The sequence below is a fragment of the Tupaia chinensis genome, unplaced genomic scaffold (genome assembly GCF_000334495.1).
Source record: "Tupaia chinensis unplaced genomic scaffold, TupChi_1.0 Scaffold000147_1, whole genome shotgun sequence".
In the NCBI taxonomy this organism is placed as follows: Eukaryota; Metazoa; Chordata; class Mammalia; order Scandentia; family Tupaiidae; genus Tupaia; species Tupaia belangeri.
This window is the reverse complement of record NW_006159617.1, coordinates 335,188-343,497: the sequence shown is the minus strand read 5'-3', so window position 1 is coordinate 343,497 and position 8,310 is coordinate 335,188. Positions and strand designations below refer to the sequence as shown.

General features: G+C 40.8%; 1 pseudogene; it reads right to left on the bottom strand.

The window, feature by feature from the left end:
* Nucleotides 1-3,400: 3,400 nt before the first annotated feature.
* Nucleotides 3,401-6,074, bottom strand: LOC102479392 (ATM interactor-like; annotated as a pseudogene).
* Nucleotides 6,075-8,310: the final 2,236 nt, after the last annotated feature.

The window sequence follows — 8,310 nt, the reverse complement described above, 5'->3', positions numbered from 1 at the left end:
CCCAGAATCCCAGGAGGGAAGTAGAAGAGAAGGGATTGTGGCATGGTCATCCCCCCTGGGGTGTGATTTCTCACTTTCCCTCTCTATCTCTTTCCACCAAGCAACCGTGCCCTGTGGCAAAAAACAAACAAACAACAACAACAAAAAACAAGCAGCAAAATGTGTAACGTCGTATTTTAGATGGATCTGTCCTATAATTGTTCATCTCAAGCACAAATATCCTAGCTAGACCAATGTCTGTCTGTTCAAGGAAAGTTGGTAAGCGGTGGCGACACGGTGAAATAATTGTCAGTTGTACTTCTGCCTTATGAAGCTTAATAGAAGAACAAAGTATTGAAATCTAGGGGGGGTAGGATGTCCTTTTCTCTTCCTACTTCATTTTCTTTTTGAGCATTTAGGCCAATAAGACCTCTCTCTAACCTGCGGGTACACAGTGGGAAGCAGATCTGGAGCCTGCTCTGGCCTGCTGTGGGGAGCAGGAAGGACGTTCATGGGTCACACCTCAGGATGAGCTCCCAGGCAGATTCCACACCGCGATGTTCCCAGAGTTTGGACAACTTATTCTTGGGCAGATGGTTTACTATTACACAAGTGCTTGCTGCCTTTCTTTGTGCAGCAACTTGAACCTCTCCTCCACTTACGTTGGTATCAGTAATAGTTATCTAGGGAAGGGATGGGGTTGACCACACACGAACTGCTTCAAAAGCTAAAGATGGCTGTAGTTGTCCTTGTCTTCGAATCAGAAGAGACGGACGAAGCAGATGAAGGGGCAGGCAGCAGGAGTTTCAAAGCCACAGAACCACTTCTGTTGAAATCTGATGATGGCAGCATCAGACTTTAGATTTAACTACAAGGAACTGAGAATTTCTAACATACTCTGTCATTTTATACATGATTTGTTACACTTCATCTGAAATATATTTTTTCTTTTTCTTTCTTTCTTTCTTTCTTTCTTTCTTTCTTTCTTTTTTTTTTTTTTTTGAAGAGGTTTTTGCCATAGGGTGCGTGCGCTCGCCAGACAGAGAGAGACAGAGAGACAGAAAGTGAGAAATCACCCCACCCCAGACAGAGAGACAGAAAGCGAGAAATCACCCCCCGGAGGGATGGCCACACCGCAATCCCTTCTCCTCCATTCTCCTCTCGGGATCTTGGGAACGCATGCACACGTGCCTGGTGTGAGTTTTAAGCCACAAGGTCCGGGACACGAACTGCGGTCGACTACATGGGAGTCCAGTGACATAGCCATTACGTTCCCTTCATCTGAAATATTTTGAGTATTTGAGAGACTTGGACTTGGTAAGCCTGGCTTCAGCTAAATAACTGTACAGGTTGTACAGATATAAAATACATTTGTGTTTTAAAGATGGAAAGACTTGGGGGGACCAGCAGTTAGCGTAATGGCTATGTCGCAGGACTCTCACGTAGTCGACCGCGGTTCGCATCCTGGACCCAGTGGCTTAAACTCACACCGGGCACGTGTGCGTGTGTGCCCGCCCAAGATCCCGGGAGGAGAATGGAGGAAAAGGGATTACAGCGTGGCCATCCCTCCTGGGGGGTGATTTCTCGCTTTCTGTCTCTCTGTCTCTGCCTGTCTGGTGAGCGCACGTGCCCTATAGCAATAAATAAATAAATAAATAAATAAATAAATAAATAAATCTCTCCAAAAAAAGAAAAAAAAAAAAGATGGAAAGACTTGGGGCCACCAGGTGGCATGGTGGTTAAGGCACTGGACTCCCACATGGCCGACCACAGTTTGAGTCCTGGACCTGGTGGCTTTCTTTCTTTCTCCCTCTCTCTTCAAATTAAAAAAATAATAATAAAATTAAATAATTCTTTAAAAAAAAGATGGAAAGACTATCTGTGAAAGGGCAAATGCAGGCAAAACAAAAGCAGTGCTCTTATTGAGTCCTCGAAAAAGTCTAAAGTGTTTTTCTATGCAAAAATGTATCATGACTTTGATGACCTAGTAGATCAACATCTAAACACTTTATAATATGCTCACATTTATACCCAATTTCATGTTTACAAATGTAAGAGGCAAAGAAACAGAAAGAATCCAAGCAACTTTATCATCAGTTATGTTCAGTCGAGTTAATACTGTTGACCTCACTGCCATTTTCTAAATCTGGAAGGAAATGTAAATACTGCCCCCCACACAGACTCTACATTCAGAAGTTGGACACTGGTCTGGGTTTCTGCAGAGGGGAAATGAGACTTTATTGTGTTCCAGGCCAAGTTGACTAGCAGAAGTTCATCACCCATTGCTGTTTGAGATTCACTGCTGGTGAAGAACAAGCTCCCCAGAGTTTCAAAACCAAAACTCACAGTCTGTTTCTGTACTTTGCTTTCCAGAGCAGGCTTATTTTTTTTCCATCCCCAAGAAAAGCAGGGTTTTTGTTGTTTGTTTGTGTTTGAGAGGTTTTTGCTATAGGGCACGTGAGCTTGCCAGAAGACAGAGAGAGATGGGGAGACAGAAAGCAAGAAATCACCCCCCCCCCCAAGGGGGGTTGCCACACAGCAATCTCTTCTCTTCCATTCTCCTCTCAGGATCTTGGGCATGCACGCATATGCACCCGGCATGAGTTTAAGCAACCAGGTCCGGGACTTGAACTGCAGTCAACTACATGGGAGTCCAGCGACATAGCCATTACGCTAACTGCTGGTCCCAAGAAAAACAGTTTTAACTTTAATATTATCAAAGAAATGTTAAGGAACTTTGCTTAAAACTTAAAGCCAGGAAACAGGTTAGGATTCTGTTCAAATAGTAGGTACATGAACCTATCGATAGCTCAAGACACGATGAAAATCCTTAAAACCAGAAAACAAAGCCTAGGAGAAAATCAGCAATGTTTTAGTTAAAGGTCATACAATGCTTTTTCACCAGTTCAGTCTCATGTACCTAATCTATCTTCTGTTGTGGTTCAATCTTCCCAATTAAATTCTGGGATATAATATTTAACTCCAGACTTGTCCCTACCATTAAGTTGGCCATTTTCTTAGGTTTTGAACTCTTATTTCTGTGTGACTGTATTTAATTTGCCTGATATAGCACTCCCTTGAGAACTTCTTGGAGATCTGGTCGGGTGTTGGTAAATTCTTTCAGGTTTTATCTGGGAAGGTTCTTGTCTTTCCTTCCCATATGAAAGATAATCTTGCCAGGAACAGTATTCTTGGTTGAAACTGCTTTTCCCTTAACACTTTGAATATATTTTCCCATTCTTTCCTCACTTGCATTGTTTCTGATGAGAGATCCACTGTCAGCCTGATGGGATAACCTTTGTAGGTAACTTGCCGTTTTTCTCTTGCCAATCTTAGTATCTTGTCTTTGTCTGTGGTTTTGGTCAATCTGGCTATAATGTGTCTTGGAGAAGATCTTCTTGGGTTGATTCTATTTGGGGTCCTTTGTATTTCCTGGGACTGGATCTCTGAGTGCGTCCTAGAGCAGGCATGTTTTTATCAGCACAGATTCCTTCTTTTGGGGTCCTGGTGTCGGACAAATCAGTGCTCATAAGCAGGAGTATTTCAGAATACTTCCAGAGACAGATGAGGGCTACTGATTAAAAAGAAGTTTAAGTCTGCCTATGTCTGCATGTCAAACATCTCTAAGGAATTCTCCTGACACCCTCTGACTGAGCAGAAGTATCTCTGAGGAAGAAGTCAGTTTTGGTCTCTATGTCCAGTGATTCTAAGATGGGTTCAGTGTTCATGGTGCCAAGTTCATTCTCTTCATTTTGACTCTGGATATTTGAGGCCCAAAAGAACTATTAGATATCTGTTTTTTTTTTAGTATTATTTATTATTATAAATTTTCTATAGGGCATGTGTGTTCACTAGAAAGAGACAGAGGGAGGGAAAGTGAGAAAGCAAGCTGCCAGGTCCAGGACGTGAACCTCGGTTAGCCATGTGGGAGTCCAGAGCCTTAACCACCATGCCATCTGCTGGCAGCTAAGATCTATTTGATATCAAAATCTATTTCAGGATTCTGGGCTGGGCCAAATGGGAGCTGGGTGTCATGTGCAAGATTTGTGTCAGACAAAAGACTATGATTAATGTCTGACCTGGTGAATTACTTGTCAAGATGTTTATAAATCACTAGTAAATCTATGGTTTGGGTCTGATTACCTGTCACGGTCTGTGAAGGAAGCATGCTGTTTGATCACTGAAGTTAATAATTGGTGCAAATTTCTCAATGTCTTGATTTAAAGTCCTAGGGTCATTCTGAGGTAACAAACCACAAGTTACTGTCTCTACTACTAAACTATTGTCTATAACATTCTCTGTAGGAACACCGTATGATGCATGGACACTCTCAGAAATGTCACTGCCCATCTCATCCTGGTCCCTCCGGACTTTGCATCCCAGGGGTTTGCATTTCTCTGGAGTTCTCACCCAACTGGTCTACAAACACACCAGTCTGAACAACTGTAGATGAAGTTACCTTGGAACTGGGCCAAAATATCTGAGCATGAAAAACAATAGGAAGGGACACTTGAGAGTCAAATGACAGATCAACTGGAGAACAAAATGACACAGGAATCAGAACCAGCTCATGACACAGGAGTAAAGTTTTGTGAGGCATAAAACAGATCTGTCTGCACAATGATTGAAGAAATCTTGTTCTTTTGACACATCTATTCCTTAGTTCTTGTGAAGGATTAGATGGACTTTTCCCCAGGTTCATTTAAACACCCCTGCTAATTGGCTCCATGGCAACAGGATTTACAATTCTGAGAGACCCTCCTCCCTGTCTCCACCCCCACACCCTTGCCCCTAGGAAAGCAAACCTTAAAATCTAGGCAAGGGACTAGGGTTCCTACTGATGGGTCAGTAAACATAGGGCACCTAGGGCAGAGCCCTGACTACACCTGTCACCACAGGATAGACTGAAGATTCAGCTATGCACAAAGATAGGCGGAAGAGACCAGCTGCTGTGTAGTGGTTAAGGTGGCTGTATCCCACACCACCAACACAGCAGTTCAAGTCCTGGATCCAGGCGGCTTGAAAAACATGCTGGGTGTGTGTGTGTGCATGCATGTGTGCCCAAAATGCTGAGAGGAGAATGGAAGAGAAGGGATTGCAGTGTGGCCATCACCCCTGGGGGGATTTCTTTCTCTTTCTGTCTCTCTCTGGCAAGCACAGGTGCCCTATGGCAAAAACCTTAAAAAAATATTATTGCCAGAGGGCAGGAGAGACAGACAGACAGACATCACAATTCTAGTGGGGCATGGCCATGCTTTAGTCCTTTTTCCTCCCTCCCATCAGGATTTGGGGCATGCAAACACATGTGCTGAGTGTGTTTTTCAAGTCACGGGGATTTGGAATGCAGTCAGCTGTGTGGAATACAGTTCCCTAAATCACACAGGACCAGCCCTTATGTATTTCTTTCCACATTGTATTGATTCACAAAATATCTTAATTAATCTAAATATTTTGAATAGCAATGGCAGTTGATATAAACATATCTGTGAACACATATCTGACTTCAGGCATAAAAACCTCAGTGAATAGGATGAACATATTATAAAGTAGCACCTAGCTAAGGTTATAGTTTACTGTGGTCATTAAATAGATATTTTTAATGTATTTTTTTAATTTCAAGAAAAGTTTAGCTTTTTTGTTTGTTTTAGCTATAATAAATCAAAATTTTTAAAGAAAAGAAAACTTTGCTTAAGACTTAAAGCCAGGAAAAAGCTTAGGATTCTGTCCAAACAGTAGGTAGATACTAAAAACTCAAAAAACAGATATAGACGAAGCTAAAATCTAGTAACAAGTGCACTGTAATTTTCTTATGAAACATTTTTTTTCTCTCTCCATTCCCCCTTTTACCAAAGAGAGGCATAAACTAACTTCTTTGCAAAATAAATAAGTTTAGTCTCAATCTGGTCTGTTATCTGCACAAAGCCCCATAAGAATACTATTGATTTAGTTGGCGTTGCTGGAACCTTTAGGGAACTTCAGATTAGACCTTTAAAAAAGCCTCCCAAGGCTCCCGAGCCAAGTCAGGAATTCACCATCTGACTGTGCCTTTAAGTACCTGTACTTGAGAGTTTTTTGGGTCTGTCAGAAAGTGGCATTCTTTACTTACCTGCCAGACAGAACTGTTTATGGTACTAATCAATCTTTCCAAGAATTTCTGTTGGCTTTCTTGAGATCTACCTTAGTTCCTTAGTTTTCTGGTCATATCTTCAGATACAACATTCTAGTCAATGCCCTGGCAATAATCAGTATTTTCAATATCTGGTGCAAGGCAACAGATATTATTGAATTTATGCAAATAACCATTCTGCCATAAAACAAGGACACTCACAAATATTTTACAATTCCAGATGGGTCAGGAAGGGAGAAAAGTGTATGCTTCAATTAAAAAATATTAACAAATTGCTTTCAAACTGTTAAGTGAAAAAAATTTCAACCTATCAACAGCTCAAAAGAAAACAAAAATTCTTAAACCTGGAAAACAGAGCATAGAAGAAAATCAGCAATGTTTTAATTAAAAGTCATAAAATTCTATTTCACCAGTTCAGTTTCATGTAATTAATCTCTCTTCTGTTGAGCCTGTAGTGTTACTGTGATCCAGTCTTTCTGTTTAAATTCTGCAAGTTAACATTCAACGTTATTACTATTAAGAATTATTTTAGGATTCTGATCCAATGGTAGGTACACAAACCTATTGACATCCCAAGACAGGACACAAATCCTTAAACCTGGACAACAAAGCCTAGAAGAAATTCAGTAATGTTTTAGTCAAAAGTCAAAATTCTATTTCACCAATTCAGTCTCATGTACTTTATCTTCTGTTGTGGTTCAATCTTCCCAATTAAATTCTGGGATATAACATTCAACCCCAGACTTGTCCCTATGATTAAGTTGGCCATTTTCTTAGGTTTTGAACTCTTATTTCCGTGTGTCCGTATTTAATTTTCCTGATATAGCACTCCCTTGAGAACTTCTTGGAGATCTGGTCTGGTGCTGGTAAATTCTTTCAGGTTTTGTTTATCTGAGAATGTTCTTGTCTTTTCTTCCCACATGAAGGATAATCTTGCCGGGTACAGTATTCTTGGTTGAAATTGCTTTTGCCTTAACATTTTGAATATATTTTCCCATTCTTTCCTCGCTCGCATTGTTTCCAGTGGGAGGTCTGCTGTTATCCTGATGTCCTTTGTAGGTAACTTGCTGTTTTTCTCTTGCAAATCTTAGTGTCTTGTCTTTCTCTGTGGTTTTGGTCAATCTTGCTATCATATGTCTTGGAGAAGATTTTCTTGGGTTGATTTTTACTTGGGGTCCTTTGTATTTCTTGGGTCTGGATCTTGGAGTGCCTCTCTAGGTTTGGAAAGTTTTCTTGCAGGATTTCATGAAAGAGATTACCAATGCCCTTATGAGACTCTTCACCTTCTGGGATACCAATTATCCGGATGTTTGGATGTTTGATCATATCTATTATTTCTCGTATATATTATTCTCATTTTGGGGGGCCATTTTCTCAATCTTCGTGGTGGATTTTTCTAGGCCAGCAATTTTTTCTTCTACGTCTGAGATTCTATTTTCTGTATGATATAAACTGCTTTTCTCAAAACTATCAGCTGAACTCGCTATTGAAAGTAGTTGGACTATTTAAGATCAATACAATGTGGGGGGAAAAGGAATGGAAGACAACTGTAGACACCAGAGATAATGTGAGAAGAAGGTGGGAAAGGACAGAAATAGGGGTAAAAAAAATTGTATATATATATGAATTTGTGTGTGTGTATACGTATACAGACACACACACACACACACACACACACACACACACACATATAAAACTAGAAATGGAATTTTTTTTTTTTTTGGAGAGGTTTTCACTATAGGGCGCATGCACTCGCCAGAAAGACAGAGTCAGAGAGATAGAAAGCGGGAAATCACCCCCCAGGGGGGATGGCCACGCCACAATCCCTTCTCCTCCATTCTTCTCTTGGGATCTTGGGCACGCACGCACACACGCCTGGTGTGAGTTTAAGCCTCTGGGTCCAGGACTTGAACCACGGTTGACTACATGGGAGTCCAGCGACATAGCATTACGCTAACTGCTGTTCCCAAAATGGAACTGCTGTTCCCGAAATGGGACATTTTTTATGATAACATGAATGATTAAGCCACTATGCAGTATATTCTGGATGGGAAATCACATTTTGTATTCTGTGACGATGCTTACGGAGTGAATGTAAATTAATTTTTTTAAAAAAAGTTTCAGAAATAAAACCCCTAAAACCGTTTTTCTTTTCTTTTCTTTTTTTGAGAGGTTTTTGCTATAGGGTGCGTGCATTCGCCAGA